Source organism: Heterocephalus glaber, unplaced genomic scaffold, assembly GCF_053883595.1.
Source record: "Heterocephalus glaber isolate CG9 unplaced genomic scaffold, H.glaber_assembly_v1.0 deba00001588, whole genome shotgun sequence".
NCBI classification, from domain to species: domain Eukaryota; kingdom Metazoa; phylum Chordata; class Mammalia; order Rodentia; family Bathyergidae; genus Heterocephalus; species Heterocephalus glaber.
The window spans coordinates 543,178-567,073 of NW_028258366.1; the positions used below are offsets into that span (position 1 = coordinate 543,178).

Below are 23,896 nucleotides of genomic sequence, written 5' to 3' on the forward strand. Positions count from 1 at the left end.
TCACCTCTGCCCGCTTCCTCTTTCCTACCTTCCCCCCTCAACAAAGCAGCTTGCTTTCTCCAGAATGCACTCCTGAGTCGTACACACACACACACACACACCCCACTCCCAGCCTCTGCACAGCTTGTCCTGCACTCCGGACCCTTTCCTCCTCTACTACCAAATTCACTGAAAGGAAATGCCAATCATTTCTCCCAGGTGGAACTCAATGGCTTCTGCCACCTCTTGGAGCTTTGCATCATGCAGAACACAGCAGACATATGTGAATGGTGTGCCTGGACTTGAGGACCCTAGTGTCCTACGTGCCATCTCTGCTCAAGCACAGCTCCCCCAGACTCTCTTCCAGGCAGCCCTGTAGCCCAATTCTGCAGTACAACCCATGACCAAAGCTGAGTCTCGGTCAATGGTTAGGGTCAATGTTGACCTTATGGGGAAATTTGATTCAGCTCTCATCCAGTTCAGTTTGCAACCAGAATCATGGAAATAATTAAGTCTGTGAACTGAGGTACCACTGTACCACACTGCCCAGGAACCTGCTAGGAAAAGCACATGTCAAGACCCTACTGCAGACCCCAGAAACAAACTGAGGCCGGGCCCAGCAAATGATGGTCACTCCTGGCAAGCGCAGATGGCCCACAGAAACCCTCCGAATCATCCTAGCTCACTCACTCTGTCCCCTGAACATGGTTTGTACCTTCCTCTCCCGTCTCCTGGTTCACAGGATGGCTTCCTCCCTGCTATCTACCTAAATCCTAACCATCCCTCTTCAAAGAACACATCAAGTCCTTCTTCCACTATAAATTCTTTTCACTCCTCGGAGTCTAAACATTCTTGTCATCTTATGAACTCCGACTGAACTTATTCCCTGTAACACTCAGTACTTACTAAAATGACAGTGGAGCAAGATGATGACACAACGCTGCCAGGCTCCAGGGCAGGGATTACAAATCAACTTCATAAGATAGGCCACACTTGGCCAAAGGGTAGTGACATTCAAGAACCAGGTGTTAAGATTTGGGTGCTATACCCAGGGAGACTAAAAAAAAGATCAATTATCCATGATCCTATTAGTAGTTTCTCAGGCGAAAGAGAAATTGTGTATCTATTACAAAATTTTCATTGCTCCTCTAGGGTTTTAATAGAAACAGAGAAAAAAAAGCTACCAAAGAGCCAGAGGCAAAACAGAAGGCAGTGAACATAACTTTTCACCGGCATTTTAATGATAGGTACACTGCCAGGCAGGTCTGTCTAGTGTCTTACAGAGGTCCCATTTCATGGCGGATCTCAGTCCGTTCTACACCAGGTTGAAGGCTGACAGCACCTCGCAAACGTGACGTAGGTTCCCAGAACCCAAGCTACACCGCACCAGGGTATATGAAGGGTATAAATAACACCTGTCACGTGCCAGCCACTCTTTTATTCCCACTCTCACTCTCAGAGTTAAAGAAATGCATAAAAAAAGTCTGAGCTAGGCTCAGAAGATAAGGGTCCGTGTGTTTGGGGTCATTTTCTGCTCTCAATGCCAATCTTAACAGGCGTTTCTAGTAGAATCATCCCTATTTCAAGCCTTCATGGTTTTGTTCTACGACCTCCTACTGAAACCAAGCAACCGGAAGGCAGGAAGCAAGGCAGTTGTGGCGCTCACATTATCTAGTATAGTGCCACGCACAGGTTATGATAAATGCTAACGCCCCTGGCTGCTCCTGCAAAGTCCTTTTCTAAGACTCCAGTTTCTCAAGATGGCTCCCTTCTTAGAGGAAGCAGCCTTATTTTTAGAAACTTGAGTTATGAAAAACACAGAATTGACAGTATAAAAAGGGAGTATGATGTACAACCTCATGAATGTGACTAAAAATTCAAGCACAATGCACTCCCTGAATTCCTCCCAATTCACATCGCTATTTAGAGAAGCAGACTGTCACTACTAGAGGCATGTTCCAGTGGCCTCTGGAAGCAGCACTCACATCAATCAGCCTGAAGCCCAGTCAGGGTGATGGGTAATTCACAGTTGGGATCTGCCTGTCTGGTAGGAAGGTTACATGCCCAAGCACCGAGGTTCAACATAAGGCCAAATGTGGCAAACACACCCTCACCAGATGATCCCATCCAGCCACAGAGCCCTAAATTCAATTCGCAAAGCGAGAAAATCCAATTTTCTAATGGTAGAAGGACACAGATACACAGCTGAACTTCAAATCCGGGCTATCCATCTTAAAACAAGTTAGCATTAATGTTGTCCACTGAAGTCCAGGAGAAGAAAGCTGACTGGCAGCTATCCGGACGTCACATTACTTCCGACGGCCAGGTCAAGCCCAGCCAGAGTTTTTCTGCACTGGTCAGTGATGAATACAGCCAAACACATGCCTCCAGGGCCTCAATGTCACTGCAGCCCAAGAGGACGGAAAGACATGCTCTCCCACAGCTGAACCCACCCCAAAACCTTCCCCATGCTATCACACTCCGGTAAATCGGAATGCACATTACATGGTCTTAGCCTTACGGCGAGTAAGAATAAGTCGAAGGCCCAGTGCAATCCAGATCCTTATGCCCTGAGCGCCCAATGCTTCCCCCACAAGGAGGGGCAGCTGCTTCCTATCAAATCTTAACAGCACAGCACAGCTCCAAGTCAACATGTATTAAAGAAACACACCAGCAAGCTAAAGGGTCGGAGATCTTCTCTTCCACCCTTTATTAAAAACTCTAGAATGCAATTCTGCAGATGATTCCCGGGCTGCCTGCTGTCTGTGGGAAGACCACAGGGCATCTCAGAAGAGAAAGAGGTCTCGCACTGAACCAGAACGTCCATTAAAGTGACATGTGCAAAGGACAACTTTCTCATGCACAGGTTACATCTGCTGGAGCTGGTAAATGCACTAGCAAAAAGCAAACTGTCAGGCAGAAGCCATGGAAGGTTAGAAGAAGCTATATTTTATATAATCCAGAGCCTTTGAAACTATCAACACTTGACACAACTGGAAAAGTAGGGAAGCTAACTAACTCTTAAGTGTCCGGATTCGAATCTGGGTTTATGCCTATTGCTGTCACGTTAAACTTAACCTTTCTGTGCTTCAGTTTCCTGGTAAGATAGATGAAAGCCAGAGGGCAGATCAAATAATGTGCTACATCTCTGGATAAGACCTGGTACGTGGTAAGCACTCTATTAATAAACTCTACTACCAGCATCATCATTAGCCACTGCTACTGTCCAGATTTCACGGGCTGTTTTACACCACAACCCTGGGGGGGGGGGGACTAGAAGCCCTGTGCTTCAAAGGGAGGAAACTAAGGCTCAGGTTTTCTTTATCTGTAGTAATACAGGGAGCCCTGGCTGTAGTACTACAGCCCAAGCCAGACACGGAGCCGCAAAGAGCAGAGTTCCCACTAAAGCCTCCTGCATTTCTCCATGGCTGGGGACCTCCAGGAGGAAAGGTGCAAGTATCAGACCTGGACTCCAAGAAGGAGGCTGGGAAGGGAAGGGAGCGTGGAGGAGGGACATATTGGCAGAACAGCAGGGCAAGAGCTGCTGCCCGCTCTGACCTGCAGGAGCCCTGTACAAGGCTCAATGTTCACCTTACCTCTGCCTCTTCACGGGAGACCCAGAGAGAAAAACCAGAACACACACACACAAGTGGCTCAGTAAAAGCATTATTTGAAGATTACGTGATCTTCCACAACAAACTGTTAGCCTGGTGGTCCCCGTTGCACGAAATGAAGCCACACAAGATGCTGAGCTGAAGGTTGAAAATAGGTACGTATGCAATAAAATGGAGAAAAGGGAGACAGAGAAAGAAACCTAGATCTCAAAATCACTCTAATATAACTCCTGTCCTAAAGACACAAACCCAAGTCAAGTTCTCCATCTACACGCTTTTCTATGCAAACCAAACCCACCAAATGACATCTGATATCTGCAGGAACAAATTCTGGCACCAACAAGAGTTCCTGCTTACCCAACCTGGCCATCTTAGATTTCAGCTGAGGAACTCTGGACAAAATTAGGTCAGGAATGGAGAACAAATGGAACAGGATATCAACTTGATCTGACCAGGGTCAAACACACATAGGCACTGAATATGGACATACTAAGATGCTAATACACTCATAGTCTATATTACAGGCAGCTAAGTACAGAATATTCCAGGCTCTCTGGCCCCAGTGCCTCATGCATAGTAACCCATTTCACCCTGGGAACAACTCTTTGGATACTACTGTCCCTGTTACACAGCTGAGGAAATGAGGACACAGAGATGCAGGTAACTAGCCAAGATCACATAGCTGGAGTGGCAGAACCAGATGTGAATCACCAGGCAACTAGGTCCTGGGCTCCAAACAGATGGGCTGCTGCTCAAACCTACTGCAGGCTGTGCTCTAGAATTACACTGGGACTGAATAATGGAGAAAAGGAAAACATCTTAGGAAGGGGCTTCCAGAGTTCTCCAAGTGCGTTGGTTTCAGGGTTTCAGAGTAGTCCAGGGCATAGACTCACATTCTTAAGCTCCCAGAACTGCCCTCTTCTTTACCCCACTGGGATTCCCTATCATTCCACTTTGTTTAAAGCTTTGATTACTCAGAGCTCATGCTTCGAAATACTCTTCTAAACCTTGTCCAGGAAACACAGATCACTGTTATTAAATCCTTACTTATAACATCATAGCAACCCTGGAAACCACATACTAGAAAACATTCTCATGTCAGTTTGCTATGTCATAACTCAGAAGGCAACACTTAAGCCCACAGAGACATCTAAGCTGATTCCTAGCACAAACTTTCAAACACATCACCACGTCCCAAGCTGTCCCTGCACAGCTGGAATCCTCAAACTCAAAGCCTTCTACTGCCTCTCTTTATGATAGAGGGTAACATTTATCTTCCACCTTTCAGCCCAAAAGTTGTTTCCACAAAATAAATATACTTTCTCTTCCCAAGTAGTGTATAGGATGGAGCAAGATTCAAACTTAGGATGAATTAGGCAGAAGTACTATGAAGCTTTGCAAAGCATTTAAAAATACTATTTTGTGCATACTTACAAACATTCATGCAAGGAAGATCACACTATTTTTGGAAGAAAAACTTTCTGGGTTTTTTATTGTTGTTGTTGTTTGTGGTGTCATGCAAGGAACCCAGGGCTTCATGTATGCAAAGCACATATTCTACCACCTGCACTGTATCTCCACCCTATTTTAAATATTTCCAAAGAACCCTGTCTTGGGAACATATTCCAATAGCTTCCTGCTATAAAGAAATGTCCCTTCTGGGCTAGGGATTTAGCTCAGTGGTGCCACGCCTGTCTTGCAAGCTCAAGGTCCTGAGTTCAATCCCCAGAACCAGAGGGAAAAAAGTGTCCCTTCCACTAACAAAAAAGAAAACTAAAGTGAAATGCAAAAGACATTTAGCCAGCTATTTGGTACAAAATGTGATCTTTTTTACCACTTAACCCCAGAATACAGTTCTGTCAAAATCTTTCCTAATAAATTCCAAGAGTTCCACCTAGCTGCCTATATGTGTAGCTTTTGGAATCCTAATTAGTTCCGCTTACCCAATGACTCAAACTAAAATATTAAGAGATATGAACAGCTGCATTCATCTACCACACCAAGAATAGCTTTCAGGAAACCAAGCTCCAGTTGGAACACTACATTTAGCAATCCTACTCAACCCGAGAGAATGCTACAGGGAACTTCTCACTAATAGGAAAACGCCTGCAAATGCTTTGGAATATTTATGAAGTACATATTTTCTCCTAGAAGTAAGTTCAACAACTTTGTGACCATCTAAACCCTAGGAATTTAAACTCATTTTTATTTGAAATTCTCTGTGTGATAAACAATTGTGAATGCCTTGTCAAACACTGGAGAAAGGCGTTTGTGGAGGAATTACAGGTCACTCACCATAAAGCACACTCCATGTCACAGGAGTCTCAGCTCAATGAGTCAATAATCCCAGCTCATTTTTTCTTTCATGTTGCTTTCTCACTCACCTATCCCACCCTGGCCTTAACTTCTGATCCAGGTGTATAACTATGATTTTTTAAATACTAAACTGGGGCACGGGGTACTATTCAGTGGTCGACTATATACTCACCATGCATAAGACTCTAGATTCAATTCCCAGCACTACCACAAACAAAACAAAAACTGGCCAAACAAGAGGAGAAAAGCAGAGCAGGTGTAGGATGCAAGCCAAAGGTTCAGCTCAGTGACAGAGAGCTTGCCTAGCCTATGCGAGGGCACAAACCATGACATTTGGCAAGTGTCCATTGGCAAATACACACTACCACCAGGTGGAAACACAGAACCCAGGAGAAGGGCCTGACATTCAAGGCAGGGTTCCAGGAAGTCTCAGGTGCCCCCACCACCTGGGCCAAGGAAGAGCCCAACTCAGAAATCTGGCATGCCCTTGTGGGCAGAGCACGCAAACAGGAAAACTAAGACTACCTTGAATTAACCTGAAAGAAAATTACTTATGCAGTTGCATATAAGGTAAAGAAGGCAGGAATCATAAAAAGAGGCACTTACGTATAAGCAAACAAACAAGTTCATCAACATTTATTATTTATACATGGATAGAATATTAAAAAAACAAGATTCCACCTAGCTCTTCAAAGGCTATGCACTAAGCTCGTGTGTCAGGTCTCTACATGTATACGGTATTTCATTTAATTCTCACAACAATAAAACAAGACTTGAGTATTTTTTTTTTTATTGGTATTGCTGGCTGCTGGTTATATTCCTCAAAAATTCATGTATGGAATTCCTACCCGCCAAATGTGACTGAATGTGGACAGAGTCTTTAAAAGAGATAAGTTAAAATGAGTACTTTATGGTGGGCTCTAATCCAATATGACTGGTATCACAAGAGAAGATTAGGACACAGATATAGGCACAGAGGTAAAGCCATGTCTTAGTCCTTGCTGCTGCTGTAATAAATCACCTGAGACTGGGTAATCAATAGCGATGACCTCATGATCTAATCATCTGTTAGAAGTTCCCTTCTCAACAACCCTGCGTTGGAGAGCAAGTTTCCCAGCATAAGAACTGCAGGACAGCTGGGGATTTAGCTCAGTGGTTTCACCGCCTGCTGCACAAGCGCAAGGACCAGAGTTCGATCCCCAGTACCAAAAAAAAAAAAAAAGAACTGCAGGACAACACATTCAAACCACAACAGACACTGTAGTCTGAACTTAGACTGTCCCCGAAAGGCCTGTCTCCAGCTTAGCACTATTTGGAGGTGGTGAGGCCTAGCAGGAGGAAGTTAGGTCATTTGAAGTGTGCTCCTGAAGAGGCTGTGGGATTCCAGCCTCTTCTCTCTCTGCTTCCCGGTCACCATGAGGTAAGCAGCCTCCTCCACCATGCTCACCCACCATGACGTCCAGCGCCATTCCAGGCCAAAAGCAGCAGCACCAATCAATCAAAACGAAACCTCCCAAACCGTGAACCAAAATAAACGCTTCAATTTTACAGGCTGAGTGCCTCTGACACTGTATCTGTTATAGTACAGAAAGGTAACCCGGAGACCATGTCCACAGCACTATTTAAGATCTGAGGCCTCTCAGAAGAAATCTACCCTACCAACACCTTGGTCTCAGACTTTTAGGCTTCAAAATCGTAAGAAATACAACAGGTGTTTTTTGAGCCACCCAGCCAGGCTATGGCTGTCCTAGTAGCCAAACAACATCTCACCAGAAAAAGACACTGAGGCTCAGGCTTAGGAATTTGTTCAAGGTCACAGAGCAGATACAGAGATTCAGAATTTGAATCCAGGTCAAAATACAAACTGTTTTCCAAATTAAGTACCTAGCTTGGCACAAGTAAGTGTTCAGTAAGTAACGGTTACCTTTGGCAGGGGCAGTTACTACAGAATGAACTCAGGCCTTGGCATGGAGCCATATCCTCAGCCCTGTTTTTTACATTATTTTGAGACAGGGTCTCACTAAGTCACTAAATTGCCCAGGCTGGGTTCTAATTTTCCATCCTCCTGCCTCAGCTTCTCAGAGTGCTGGGACTACAGGCATGTACTAAGCACCTAGGAACAATGGCTACACTTTTCAATTATACCACATGACTAAGTTAAATGCATGATACAGAGATACAGTCATAAAACAATGTAATAAGGGCTATAATTCCTCAGTGATGTGCTAAACAAATACTCCTGTATCAGCAACCCTACAGCCTGGAAGTTCGCTCACTGGAGTAGATGTCCCCATTACATCCTGAAGCTAAAGTCCAGGTGACACACAGCCTCAGGCAGGAGCAGCAAGAACACAGAGGAATGGCTGAGGTAAGAACACAAGCTGTCTCTCTACGATCGAAAATGACTGCTCCAAAGCCGAGCACAGCGGTACACTCTTGTAGCCCCAGCTGTTTGGGACTCAAAGGCAGAGAGGATCCCTTGAATCCAGGAGTTTGAGGCCATCCTGGACAACACAGCCACATCCTATCCCCTCAAAAAGGAACTTTGCTATCCTCAGGCCCTCACGTGGTCATCTAAAAATGTGTGCATAAAAGACAATGATTTTTCAGTCCCCTATGTTTTCATTATTCTCAGACCGGAGATTTACTCCTCAATCCCTGGGTGGAGAAGGACAGCAGTCACTCCGGGGTTTCCTCTCCTCCTCAACCAACACATTTCTTCCATCCAGGCATTGGCTGTGAACCTGCACACAGGGGAGAACAGATTCCACACAGATTTCCTGAAATGACCAGGAAACGAGGCATATGAACCAACATAAAAAAAAACTTTCAAATACATGCCCAATTTTCAAATAATTAAAAGATAGTAAAATAAATAAAAAAGATAATATAAAAACAGTATGAAAGCTATGTGAATATAATTTCCTCTTTGGGATTCAAGAGGATTTAATGGATCCCTACAGTAATCACCGTATTAATCATCACTACAGAAAGAGCCTGTTAACATGGAAATTCCAGGGAAACAGTGGATTCACTTCACAAAGAGAAGCACTATGGCACATATTGGAAGTAAAATGCTTGATACGTACTGTATCTTTAGTATTATTAAAACCACACAGAGGGCCGGGATTTAGCTCAGTGGTTCTGCCACCAGCCTCATAAGCGTAAGGTCCCACGTTCGATCCCCAATACAAAAAAAGAAACACACCCAGGATAGGGAAATACAAGAAGATTAAATTCACCCAGGCACGGTGGCACATGCCTGCAATCCCAGCACTTAGGTGTCCAAGGCAGGAGGATTGCTTCGAGTTTGAGGCCAGCCTGGACTACACAGTGAGCTCAAGGCCAGCCTGAACTATACAGCAAGACCCTATCTCGGAAAAAAAAAGTTCACAGTTAGAAGATATGACATTTTTTTCTTCTTCAAGAACATTTACCAAGTAATTTCTCAAAAGACCTGAACTCCTGGACAATGCCTCATCGCTGAAACAAATCCATGCTACCTTAAGGGGTCATCCAGTTCCTGAGGCTAATTACATTATCTACATAGTTTACCTTCCACAATTTATATTCTTAAATATTTAAACAAAAACTTTCAAACAGAGAGGTTGTTAGCAAATTCATTCAGTTTCTATCAATCAGTTCTACTTTAAAAAGGCAACCATTTTTTTTAATGGAGAACTTGGGTAGAACAGTTTGCTAAAGTAATTTAAATGTTTTAGTATGTTAGCCTCTTGTTCCTGACAAAAAAAATTCTACTTAGTACAATTCAGTAAATCCCAACTTTTTAATTCCTTTTTTCTTTAACTGGGGAGACTGTTCTGATAGGAGCAAGGAACTTGGCAAGGTGCCACCAAGTTCATGTTAGCAGATTCTTTAGGATTACTTGATGGCAGATTTACAGTATTTTCAAACAAACCACTTGCATTTCTTACCAGGAAATCATTTAAAATATAATAAAGTAAGTATTGCCGTGGTCAGCTGGCTGCATGATTCGCTCGGCCTGAATCTGGGCCTTAGTCATCGTGGGCTGAGGGGAGGGGTTTTCGGGAGAGGGGCCAGAGAGGACAAAGATGACATCCACAGCACAACTGCAAGGAGAGTCACTTGCATCAAAAATACAAGCCTTTCCCGGTCGAGAAATGTATCTTATCCTTTCCCTGATGCTCAGTGCCTAGGACATGGGCCAACCAAATAGAGGGGTTTATTCAGCATTTGATATATGATCCAAATCAATTAAATGTCTGAAAATAATTCTGAAACTAAAACTTTTCATGCCTCAAGACCTATACCACTCAAGGGAAGAAGTGCTCCCTCACATATTCACATATAATACACTCCGCGATACTGCTTGCTCCCTTCCTAGAGTGCTCCTCATCGCTCTATCTTTCACTGCTGCGTGAAATACCTGAGACACCAATGAGGGAAGGAGGATGATTTTCCTCGCAGATGTGAAGGCTCCAAGTCCAGGGCTGCATACAGCATGGCTGGCTGAGTCCCCGCTGAGAGCCTAAGCGCAAGCAGCATCATTGCAGGGTGACGTGCCGAAGGGACAGTGCCGAAGGGAAAGAACCGGAGCACAGAGGCAGGAAACCAGAAGGCCTGGGGTCCCACAGGCGCTTACAGGAGCATGCCCTCAAGACCTGAGGACCTCCAGCTCTTCCTTTTCAAGATCCATGACCTCAACACCACCCCACTGAAAAGCAAGCCTCCAGCGCTTCGCCTGACCCGGCAGCCAGCCACACCTAAGCCACAGCTGCCCGGTCTGTCTGCCCCGTTATTTAAGACCCGTCCCATGATCATTTAAGTATGTTACCCCCTGCCCTCAACCCCATCGTAATTTTTTTCAAATGTGGATTTTTGCTGGAGGAAGGACTCCACGGGAGCAAAGGCCACAGTTAGAAGTTATATTTTCTTCTATTTTCAACAGGATTCTTGATAACTTCTTGCTATGCTCTTGTTCTTTTATAGGACCAAATATAATGTATAGATAGACTTCAGTCCTCAGTGTTTTCCAAAATTCTGACACTAAATTTGTAGGGGGACAAAAGTTCTGAGCCAGAGTGCCTACATCAATTTTTCCATCTGGTCTTAAAAAGAAAAAAAAGGGACATTCTCCAGCCACACATAAGCCTTCATTTCTAATTTACCCAACCAACTGTGATTAAAAGAAGTTAAATTATTATTTACCAATTTTGCCAAAAAGTAAGAGAATGTTTTCAGAAGAGAAGACCTAGTTGAATACTCAGGAACCAGTGGGTTCAAACAAAGCTAAAGAGCTTCTCCTCTTTACCGTTTGACTTGCTTTCCTATCAGCACCGCATGGTGCATACCCAAGATGCAACAGACCGTGTCATGAATTCCAGAAAGACTGAGCTCAGATACTGTTTTCAAAGAGCTCCTCCTATCAGCACTAGCATTCCCCAAAAGACACTCCGAGAACTGCGGGGTTAAATTCTATCCTGACGTTTTACTTCCAAAGACCTAACACAATAGACACACGCATTATCACGTTGTCAGGAACGAAAACGGACCCACATGCAGTTACACACACCCTGTCAAAATGTGTATTTCACAGCACTATCATATAGAAACACTTGATTGTGGATCATGCCAATTTCCCTGGAAAACATTTGCTACTACAAGTTAAATTACTCCTATGTTATAAAGAATTATGGCTAGTGAAAAGAATTACAAGTGTTATGACTCCTGTATTTCTCCACTCACCTAAAATGTAACAAACAGTCCAGAGTCTACCCTAAGACTACCTACTACCACCCTAACATGCAGTCTAAGAAACCCTGAAGATATTATGATTTAAGGGTATCCAAAAGCTCTCAAACTTGTAAGCAAGTTGACATGTATGTATTTTTATGAAAAAGCAGCTCCTACTTTCATTAGATATTTGGTGGGTTCCACTGTCCGAAATATATTTCAAAATGCTTCCAGTGGACAAGCATGCTAGTGAAAAATAACCTATACCACCTCAGCATATCATATAGAACACATCTAATAAATGTTGGCAGAATCCATTCATTCCCAGTTTGCTGGGATTACTAAACCTGGCATGGTGGCTTACACCTGTAGTCCTGACTGCTCAGGAGCAAGACCCCATCTCCTTATAATAAAGTCACCACTGCTTTATGGGAGCTGAGGCACAATCAGCCAGGACTTCCCACGTCACTTCCCAGGGAGCGTCTGCACACAGTGTTCTGGACACCTGTGCTTACTAATTCGTTTTCCGGACCTCCACAGCAAGCTCAGACCAAGGTCTCCAACCTCTCATCTCTCCAAGTCTAAGAACATAAAATCTTATTTTTTTTTTTTTTTCTGGTACCAGGGATCAAACTCAGGACCTTGCACTTGCCAGGCAGATGCCGGAACCACTGAGCTAAATCCCCGGCCCTAAGAACATAAACTCTAAGCTCCTTGAAGGGGCACAGAAGGATACTTTCCCAACTCTCTCACTCCTTCGCAAAACAGTATTGATGCCCCCAATATATTTTGAACTATACGTTTTCCAGTTTTCATTTTTATTAGCCCGTCTTTAGAGTACACACTGCTTCCGTTCCTCACAGGGAGTTGGTCCAAGTACAACACGTCCCAACCTTTCTGCCTTCCCTTTTGGTCCCTTCCCCTGCCCCTCCCCACCCCCCACCTCTCATTCCCCTCCCCATGTGAAAAAGATCTCCCTTCTTCCTATCTTTTACTTTGCTATTTATATTTTGGGTTTCTCTTAAGAGAAACCATGCAATATTAAAGCTTGTCTGCCTGACTTATTTCACTTGACATTATGGTCTAAAAACATGGAAGGCTTTATGAATTTGCATGTCATCTTTGTTCGGGGGCTGTGGTAATCTTCTCGGTCATGTCCAGTTCTAGTTTACGTGCTGCCAAAGTAAGCACTCTTGTATTACACTTCCCAATGAGTTTTCTTACATATCTTATACATCAGGAACTCTTTCCCTCACTTCCCAGGAAACCTATCCCACCCATTCAATCCCCGATCATCTTATTGCCCAACATTCTACACTGCTAAGAGCATCTCTCAAAGGGCAGTCTAAAATCCTGCCGCAGAGCCTGGGCAGAATGTTAATGGGGATTAGGAACTGCATTATGAATGAGCCCCATAGGTGATTTTGATTCCCACTAAAGTTCAAGAATCATTATGTAAGGCTAATTATTCTCAATTCTGGCTACATATTAAAATCATCTGCAGAGCTCTCAGGACTACCAATCCCCGTGCTTCATCCCGAAGGAGATAGTCACAGGTAGAATAAAGTCACTCAACCGTTTTTCAAAAGATCAGTACTTTTTAAGTTTCCCAAGTAAAGCCAGTGTGGCAGCACATGGCTATAATTCCAGCTATTTGGAACGCTGAGGCAGAAGGATCACAAATTCAAGCCCAGACTGACCAACCTAGTGAGACCCTATCAAAAAATAAAAAATACAAAGGTCTGGGGATATAGCTCAGTGGTAGAGGGCCCCTAGGTTCAGTCTCCAGTATACTACCCCTCTCCCAAAAAGTCTCCCAAGTTATTTAAATGCAGTGACAATGTACCATATTATACCACTATATACCATTATACCATAACATCCATCAATCTTGAATTCTATCCATTCTTATTTTGAGTTTTATGTTTTCATATCATTGTTGATTCATCCCAATTTTACTTTCCATGTAGTACTTCATACTCTGTCAAAGTTTATGTCCTGCCTGCATTGTAGAAATCTGTTAAACACAACTTCTAGCAAACAGGACAGAGCAGATGAGTAGACTACCTGTTCTCTGATTAGTAACAACCCACCCCACTACCTACTCCAGTTCACTTAGTTAAGAAAAAAAATACAATTTTTGTGGCTATCCTAACAACCCCACCAACTGCCATTTTTCTTGTCCTAAACAACTACTAAGGTCCTATTCTGAACTCACCTCAACTAATCTTTGCATAATCTACTAATGCTAAAACTTAACCAGTTTAGAAGAACACATTAAGTGGTAGCATATTAAGGTTTTAAATGGAATGAACTCATGGTAGAGAATCTGACTTCTTCTGAGCAGCACTTGAGCATAAAAAAGACAAGAAAATGAACCAGAAAAGACACTGCTACTGTAGCTCTACTGCTAGGGGAAAGCAGAACCAAATGGCTACTCAGATTATTCAACTCATTTACCTTGGGCTCTTGCAAGACCATTTTAAAATCAGATTTTTATTAGTATATCTTCAGAATGAGATACAGAACAATGAGTCTCACTGTGACATTTTCATGCATGCCAACATGTTTCATGTGTACATGAACATACTTTGATCATATTCTGTTGCCACCCTCCTCCCTCTGTCTCCCCTGATTTTCTCTCTTCTTTAATTGTCTTGCTGAGCACTGATCAGCAAGGTTTAGTACTACAGAAGGTTAAATAGCCTAGACATTCAAAATGGACAGATTCCCCAATTCATAAGGACTTCAGGCTTTTACATTTTATGAGGATAAATTTAAAACCCTGGCACAACGTCTACCTCCCCCCAGCAAAAGCATTCCTTCCATTCATGAAAGAACACTGCTGCTCCTATGGAGAGGGAGGAAGAATAAATCCAAGTATCAAGTGTTGAATCCGAGAGGAACCAGTGGCGTTAATACTGCACACTCGTGTGGTTTGGATCCAACACTGCTGCCACACCCACCCCAAAAAGTACCAAAGAGGGTACACACAAAATGCTTACAGCACACACTTGTGGTCAGTGAAGAAAGTATTACTAAAAGGGGGAAAACCCTAGAGAAGATTTAGCCATCTTAAACGAACGGAGGTCCAAGCCACTATAAAGAGATTAACCCTGATTTATAAAATAAACTGCCTCTCAGAAATCGTTGCAGCGCTCTTTTCTGGTCCTCGGTGGAGAGATGCTAACTTCACACTCAGCTCCGCTGCCAGGCACAGGAGTTCTGCAAGCCTGGCAGGGGCTCGCTCCCACGTCTCAGCCACTGAAAGCCCCGCACACTCTCAGAACAGCTCGGCTTTCCCAGCACTCCCAGAGGCAACGGAGCCTCCCCTCCCTTGAGCTGGGACATAAAGAACCCAGGCAAAATGAGAATCTTTTCTTCACCCCATCTGTGCTACCATCCAAGTTCCAATGAACTGGTCCTCAGAAAATCAAATCAGCAAGGCCAAGTATTTTCTCCCATTTTTTACAAGTTATTAATCGTGAAAGAGATGGGGACTTCCAAGGGACACTTTGGGGAAATTGTCTTCAAAGGAGCCCTGTCTCAAAGTAGAAGACAAGAATCAGCGACAGAGTTCAAAACACAAGGGGAAATGGGGTGGATGAAAAGGAGCCCAAACTAAAATCCACAGCAAAAAGTCCTGGGGTAGGTATCTCTGACAGCGTGAGCACCCCAGAAGCAGGTATGGGCCTATGAAACAGACACACCTGTGTGTTGAAGCACTATCCCAAGCTTTGGGAAAGCCCAGAATGGCCCCTTCCCACCGGCCCAGCCATCCCTATACTTGGTCTGTCCAGAAGTGACACACAGAAGGACGCAGACTCACATGAGCTGCACTCAACCCCTGACCCCGCCAAGCAGAAACCCTGTGAGGGTGGGCAAGCTACAAAGCTCTCTAGAACTGGACATTGTCATCTGTAAAAATCTCCACGCTGGTTAACTGGCCAGGTACTGTTCGTTAACTGACACACTTCCTCACATAATTGAAAAATCAGATGAGCCAAGCTGTTTGCAAATGGTCGGCCTCTAAAAATGTGAGGTGTAGATATTGCTTATCCTCCCAAAACAGAAGAGGAAGCAGCAAGACCACGGAACATGAAGTCAGCTGGACCTGAGCTGCCCAGAGTAGTCACTAACCTCATGGATCATTGAGCACTTGAAATGCGCCTGGTCTGAATGGTAATGCCCTATAAACACAAAATATAGAATGGACTCCATAGAGTCAATTGGAAAAAAATAATAAATACCTAATAATTTTTACATTGATGACATGTCGAAATGGTAGTACTGTGGATATACTGGATCCAATAAAATATGATTGAAGTGAACTTCACCTTTTCAGTTTTCAGTGAGGCTACTACAAAACTTTAAATGACACATGTGGCTTGCATTCTAGTTTTAATAGACAGCAATGAGCTACACTTTGATTCATGAATGTGTTCTGCCAATTATCTACTTTAGGCATGTTATTTCACTTCTGAGCCTCCGTTTCTATGTGAGTAAAGTGGAGGTAACTGCTCGGAAAAGGAGATAATGTAGAGTTCTCTGCACAACAACAACAATAGCTGGAAGCTTAACAAACTGATCATCTATTCAAGGACGAGTGCTAGACACTGTCAAAAAAACCCTGCCCCCATAAAGCTTAAATTTTGATACAAACAGACCATTAAATCAGGTACATGAAAATACACCACACATTCAATGATACATGCTGAAGTATGCAACAGGCAGGCTAGGGGGAGAAAGACTAGGGAAGGGGCAAACTTCCACAACGTGGGTGCTGGAGCAAGGGGTGGGCCTGTTAGTATTGTTACATTGTTACCATCAAAACGGTCTCAAGGGGGAAAATGTAATCATTATGTACTATTAACATGGACTAATAAAAAATGTAAATTTAAAAAAAGAAATAAAACTAGTCCCTAAAATACTTTTCAGCAGCTTGCTGAAGAAAAGGCCAATGACATCAGTGTTTTCAAAGAGCCCTCTTTCCTGATAACATGGTACTGCTATTCTTGTAGCCAGGGTCTCTGCCTGTTTACATACAGTGAAATGGAATGGAATGCCCTGCAATTTTCTCAGAGAGATTAAACAGAAAGACACACCGTGAAAACAGAACATCCAGACTGAGTTTATAGCAGGCCTAGTTATGTAAGAGAGAATGTTTTAAAAAGTAAAAATAAACTCAGTAGGTAAAAATGTTAGTAAGATGACATCTCAAAATAACCAGTACTTCTAATGTTACAGGCTTTGATTTTGCTTAAATAAGTTTGCTTTTATTATATCACTGGGAATTTTTTAAAGCTGTCATTTTGAAAAGATGTTTAATATTTCTTCTTGAATTTTGTTCATTATAAATCTAACAAAAGAATGGATAATTGTGTACAAAAATCACTACTTTTATCCATCTCTTTCCTTTTATTTTTCTTTATGTGAAACAAATTTAACAACTGTTATGGCTTATATCTAGCTGTCCCCTAAAAACAATGCATTCAGAGGTGGGGCTTTTGTGATGTGGCTAGATCTAAAGTGTGTGAATATGGATTAAGGGTGTGCGATAATTAACTCAGTCCACTGACTGGTTCAGCGTAGTGTGTGGATAATGGGAAGCCTCACCTGGCTTTAGGTGACCCCAACCAATAGGCTTCTAGCCTGGATGGAACAAACAGGAAAAGGAGGCTGACTGCTGCTGCCTCACTGCTTTATGTCTACCCTGCCATGGACTGTCTCCTCTACCATGTCTGCCCTACCTTGGAGCCAGAAAAATATGGACTGTGAGCTAAACTGAACCTTTTATGGACTCGACAAACTGAGCTAAAATAAACCTTTTCTCCTTTCACTTGTGAGTGTCAGGTATTTTGTCCCAGAGAAAGATAAATATTATACTTTTTTCAGCAGTACTATAACTAGAAATTAAACAGAGGGCTCCTGCGCTGAGTTACATACCTAACCCTTCTTTATTTTTTATATTGAGAAAGTATCTCACTGAGTCACTAAGTCGCCCACACTGAACTCAAACTTGCAATTAATTCTCCAGCCTCACTAACCTACTCACATGTAAGGGTGACAATTTACCCACCCTGTTTCTACAGGGTGACAGACCAAAGAAAATTTTGTGCACATCTTCTAGTATACTAAATATAAACAATCATTAAGGAATGATGATGGAAATTCAATCAAAACACATTAAAAACTCCCTGAAAACCCCCACTGAGCTTTTTATTCCATCCTAGCATGAACCCTCAGGAACTATCTGAAGGCTCTCCTGACCACGACTCAAGACCTCCTAAACCTGGCTTCAAGTTCTAAAGATTCATCAACTCAACTGAGGCCAAAACCACCTTCTAACTAGACTCTAGTCCCTTTAGTCTCCTGAGCATATGATTCTGATCTTCTTAAGCAGACATAAAGTACAGTATTTACCAGGCATTTCCAAGAGGAGCTGGGATAGCATCCGCAGTACAAAGTTACTTTAAAAAAAACACTTCTTGCCTTTCTATAAGGACTCCTGAAAGCAAGATAGGAATGAAAGATCTTGGATTCTCTCTCATGCCTGTTTCTTTCCTGGACTTCTCCATTATTCAGGAACTTCCCACCCTAACATCTTAGGAACCAGAAGGGTACTTAATCAGCAAGTATTATCCAAATCCATGAACCGGGCCCCATTCTGGACACTGATAGGAACCCAAAGCAGCCACTGTCCCCAAGGCCCTGAGTTCATGGGATCTAGAACATGAGCCATATAATGGGCAAAGTTTACAGGAATATGGGGTTTTTATCAGTACTAGCACTGAAAAGATTGGGAGCCCCAAATTATGAAATTAGGCCACATCATCTTCACTTCATTTCTCTGCTGTAACTTCAAATTAAGAGGAAGGACTCTCATATGAATTATTAAGTGACTGAATCTCAGTAATTTCTCACTCCCATCCTGATGTAAATTTTTAACATGGAACATGCACATGAATAAAATTGTTATGAAAACAATTTTAAAAGGAAAAAAACCTTTGAAATATTTCCTCATTCATTAATATCACAAATATATAAACTCAAAGCTACAAATTAACTTCATGAACACATGGGACAGTTAGATGTCATGGGACAGTCAGAGGGCATGTTTTTATATGTACAGAGTAGGAGGTTCAGGCATTCCTTGCTGCTTCACAACAACTGTTGGGGAGCCAGGCTTCTCATTCCAGCTTTCCACGTTCTGAGATCTACTAAACTCACTAATCAGAGTTATGTAAACTCTGAAATGTTTTAAAATATAAATGACCACACTATCTTCATTGAATGTCTATGACTATGCCATATGACTTAAGAGAAAATGCTTAACATGACTTTCTGGATGACAGATTCCCCACAGATGAAGCAGGAGAAATTTATTTCAGGACAAATACATTCACCACACCATCACCAAAGAAAATGCAAATACACCTAAACAGAAAAGAGCTATAATTTATGAAGAAAATGAAAGGGCAATACAGTGAGGAAGGGGATGATATAAATAGTAAATTTAACCAAGGTCCAGACTGACATTAAACAAAGCAAACAAAGAGACGCTTTTTCCTTTAAGAGAATAAGCCATACAAGCCTCTGCCAGCCAGTGATAAATCACCATGCAGGGTTATGACAGTAATATCAGGCTTTGTGTCTCCTAGACCAATAATAATGATATTACTTTCTAAATTCCACTTTGCCTAAAAAGCAAACAACAGCTTTTTGTATTTTGTAACACAAATATTGTAGAATGGTGCATTGACTATTTCAGATCATTTGAATAGGACTATAGCTTTAAAAAATTCTATCAAAGAGCATTTTAAAATCTCTTCAATCTTTGCAAACATTATAACCCCATAGCTTCATGCACGATAATACCCCAAATCACGTTTGGGAAGCAGTGTGTCAGCAGCAACAATGCCTGCTCTTTTAGAAAATGAACGGCTTCAGTGTGTCACTGGGGGAAGCCTCACCTATCTATGGGAGCACCGCTGGGCAACTGACGTAACGTCTGTGAACCCAGTTGCTTAAGGTGCAAAGGGTGCTTATATCAGAGTAACTACTGCACAGGATGTTGTAAGTAAATGCTAAACTGTGCGAAACACTGAACACTCAGCACAGTCCCTGAAATACAGCAAACACTCAAAAGAAAAGAACAAACACTCATCTCCTACCACTGCTCCAACCATCACCATTATCTTCAGTTCAAAGAACTTGGAAGTTGTTTTTTTAGTAATTCTTAGATAATGTTTAGTAACGCCACCAAATTGATCAGACCAATTAAAATCTAACATCTCTAATCTAAAAGTTATTCACTCACCACAGTTTTAAATTGAAGTTATTTTTATGTGTAGCTTCCTTTAATCAAATCCAGTATATAGAAATGTGGATGCACACACACACACACACACACACACACAGTGCACAAAGCTGCATATGTATTCATTCCATCTTAGTTAACTTTTCCTAATAAAATCTCAGAGTTGGTACACATTCATTAAACCGATGCCACAAGCTGAGTCAACACATTTCATTCTACAGTGGCCCTCAAGGCCCTCCAAAGGTCACTGCTCATGGAGGCACCAGCTTCCCCAGTGGTTCCATCTCTCTCCTCTCCACCCTATTCTCACGGCGTGCATTAGGACTCAAAACCCTTTCAGCCTTAAAACTTTCGGAATTAAATTTCAAAAGTCACAAAATGCAAAGGTCTGTTTGTTTTCTGGACAAAGAAGCACTTTTAAAACTCTGTCATGTTTCAAGATCTCAAGATAAACCAGTCCTGCACACTCAGGCAGACAATGCCAAAAAGCATTCAACTATGTTACAGCAAACAAAAACTGTTAACTATGGTTAGGTGATACAACCTGTTTCTGGATGAACCAGCAGGCTAATTTACATAGCTATGCAAGCCTTTTGGAGATATCAATGCCAGCATCAGTCAATTCTAAAGAATGTCATACTGAACATGATTACTGTTCATTTAACCACTGTCAATTTCCCTGGATCATCCAGGAATAGAAAACCACCACCACCAAGTGGCCTACCAACTTTCAAACACATAGCTACTACAAAAATGGGAAGAAGGAAAATATTCCCAGAGAATATCACACAATTTCAAGAGAAAATAAAGTTCTTCAGCTGGGGATTTAGCTCAGTGGTTCTGGCGCCTGCCTCACACGCGCAAGGTCCCAAGTTCGATCCCCGGTACCAAAAAAGAAAATCAAGTTCAGAAAACCTTTCTAACTGCTTACAGGAGTAAACTTAAAATCTCAAATTTAAAATCAATTTCAGGGCCGGGGATTTAGCTCAATGCTTTTGCCGATTGCTGTGCAAGCACAAGGACCCAAGTTCGATCCCCGGTATCAAAAAAAATAATCAATTTCACTTGAGAGGCATACAGTTAAGTGAAATAAATAGGACACACACGTGTAAACACCAAATAGCTTCTCTGGTGTGAGAAACAAAGTGCAAATGAGGACCAAAATGTATAATAGGTATTGTGAAATAGGAAGAAAATATTCAAAGGGGAAGGGGATCTAGAGAGAGGGGTGGGGGAAAGGAAAGAAGGAAAAAGAAAAAAATGAGAAAAGAAGGGAAAAACAAACAAAACTTTTGTACACAAGGAAGGGTAGAGGGGTTGAAGGGAAGGAAGAGGAATGGGAAAAAATAACAAAGATATCATGCACAGGTACAAATTCCCAATGATGAATGTGATCATTAGGGTATACCTAAGATGTACCAATAACCTTCATGAAAAAACAAAAAATCAGGACTAAGGGTTGTAGCTCAGTGGTAAGGATGTGAGTCACATATACAAAGCCCTGGCTAAAAAAAAAAAAAAAAAAAAAAAAAATCTATCCTAGAACTTAAGTAAAAGTGAGGGGCCGAGGATTTAGCTCAGTGGTTTCAGCACTTGCCGAGCAAGCTCAAGGTCCTGAGTTCGATCCCCAGTACCAAAAAAAAAAAAAAAATCTACCCTAGAAGTAAAAGTGATAGAATTATAGCCGGGGATTTAGCTCAGTGGTTTTGCCGCCTGCTGCACAAGTGCAAGGACCCAAGTTCGATCCCTGGTACCAAAAAGAAAAAGAAAAAAAGTGGGGATCCTCTACAAAGCCCCGGCTGGGTTCAATCTCCAGCACCAATAAATAAAAATAAGTAAAATTCAACCCAAAATATTTAAAATTAGAAGAAACATCTGGACTAATCCAGTCAATAAGGCTTCTCTGAAGGGAAAGAAATGTGAAATTTCTTCATCTGCTCCGCTGGATTACACTCATGAAGATTAATTTTTCTTAATATTTTGTTTCTTCAAAACTAAACAGCACCATCAGTGTCAGAAATTTAATTACTCAGGAAATCACTATCTAGTTTTTTAAACATTTCCTTACACTATAACAGGTTCAAGTGTTGTAAATATTAACTGTTTTAACCTAAGGTTTTTCCCATGGTCTTCTCTATCTCGGTAGTGGAATACTGTAAGGTGGATCTGCACCTACGTCCCTTGTGGACAACCTCCCAGGAGACCCTAGCCTCCACTTCCACTGCCCACGATTCCATCTCTCCCACCCCCTCCATTCTGGGGGCCAAGCAGTGGGGGGGAGAAGGCGGCACGCTGATTTCAACTGCCACCTTCTCTCTGTGCTCATCTGCTTCGCACATGCTGTCCCCAAGCCCATGGGACCCATAAGACAGGTCCAGTAAAGGGCCTCGCGTGTACCAGTTGTGACTTTTCCAAGTGTGCACAGCTCTCCATGATTAACGTGTGCCACTTGACATGTTCAGAGCTAACTACATCCCTGTGAGACCATCCACGCCATCACCTTCAAAGCTTTCCCTCACCCCGGTGTGTTTGTTCTCTTTTCCTTTTGTGGTAAAAGCACTTAATATAAACTCTACCCTCTTAGGATTTTTTTTTCCACACTCAGTCCTGGCAGGAGATCAAACCTAGGGCCTCACGTGGGCTAGGCAAGTGCTGTATTCTACCACTCAGCTACACCCTCAAGCCCTCTCAAAGAACGTTTAGGTGCACCGTGTTGTAACCATAGGCCCTGTATTGCATAACCGAAGTTTTGAAGAAAAATCTTATGTCTGATTGAATTTCCACACATCCTTTTGCTGTGAACCTTGGACTTTCATCCAAGCAGAGAATCTCCTGTGGCCCGACTCTCTGCCCTGAAGGGAGGCGCCCACTCAGGCTGGCCAGGCACACCATCCACCATCTGTGATTCATCCACACTGGGCAAAGGACCCAGGGCCGGTAGGGCCTTACGGAAGACCACCACAGGTCCCGGGTGACCTGCAGCGATGCCAGTTTATGCTCGTCCCGGCAAAATTTCACTCAGAAGCATTCGAGTTTAGACTCTAAGGTCTGCTCTGTTTGGGTCATATATTTCTCCCAAACACACATGTGTCAATGGCTTGATGGTCAGCCTAGGGCTCTACGAGGAGGTACAGGGGTGGTAAGAGGCAGGGCCCAGGGGAGGGAAGCCCCCTCCCCAGACACCCACAGCATTGACCAGTTGTGACAGAAACCTCTCCAAGGTCGTAATCACTCATCTGAGAACTGCTGCTCTGAGGAAAAGGGGTCACTGTCCTCTGGAACCACCAGATCAATAATGGCGAAAGCCTTCAACTCGCACCGCCACGGAAACAGTGCTTCCTGGGGTGAAGTAACTGAGGAATGCCCGTGATGTGGACAACTCGCTACCAGACTTAGCACCCAGAGGCAGAGGACGCCTGCAGGTCAACACTTGAGGAGAAGGCACACTCACCAAGGAAGAATTAAGTGATACCCGATTAACATCTTCCTCAGGAGACACAGAGAAGAAATTCTAGTTCGACCACAGAGTGCAGCCTGGCCAGGGCAGTAGACATGGGTGTGTGGGATTCCTGTCCATCTTAGAGTTGAAAGGAATGCTCGCCTAAGAATGTAATGGCAGGGCTTCCAGGTGTGAGTGTGAGTGTGTGTGTGTGTGTTTTTAAAGAAAGGGATGTCAAAGCTTTCTCAACACAAAAGTATCCCCTTGGCCAACCTATAAATTCCTTTCCTATAATGAGATAATTTAGAAAAGCAGGCCATGGCTCTTGTTTGTTTTGAGGCTTACCACAGACGCAAACCAATACTGCCCAAGAAGCGTGTTCTTCTGTCCTAACTGGCTCAATAGTTACCAGACTGCTTCACATGCATTAAGCTTACGAACATGAACATCATTTTTCTCTTAACATTATAACCCTGGAATGCTAATTCCAATGAAGCAAAAATGATTTTAAAG

General features: G+C 42.8%; 1 protein-coding gene and 1 non-coding gene across 6 annotated transcripts in view; both read right to left on the reverse strand.

The window, feature by feature from the left end:
- LOC110346568 (uncharacterized) overlaps positions 1-23,896 on the reverse strand; it is a 123,560-nt gene that overhangs the window by 20,871 nt on the left and 78,793 nt on the right. For all 5 annotated transcript variants that reach the window (XR_015444004.1, XM_087193409.1, XM_087193408.1 and 2 more), the window contains one exon: positions 1-23,896. This exon is cut by the window's left edge and continues 20,871 nt beyond it; it is cut by the window's right edge. The gene's annotated coding sequence lies outside the window, so the exon portion shown is untranslated.
- Positions 12,710-12,815, reverse strand: LOC147823357 (U6 spliceosomal RNA). The gene has a single exon (XR_015444008.1). It is a non-coding gene; the product is annotated as a U6 spliceosomal RNA (small nuclear RNA).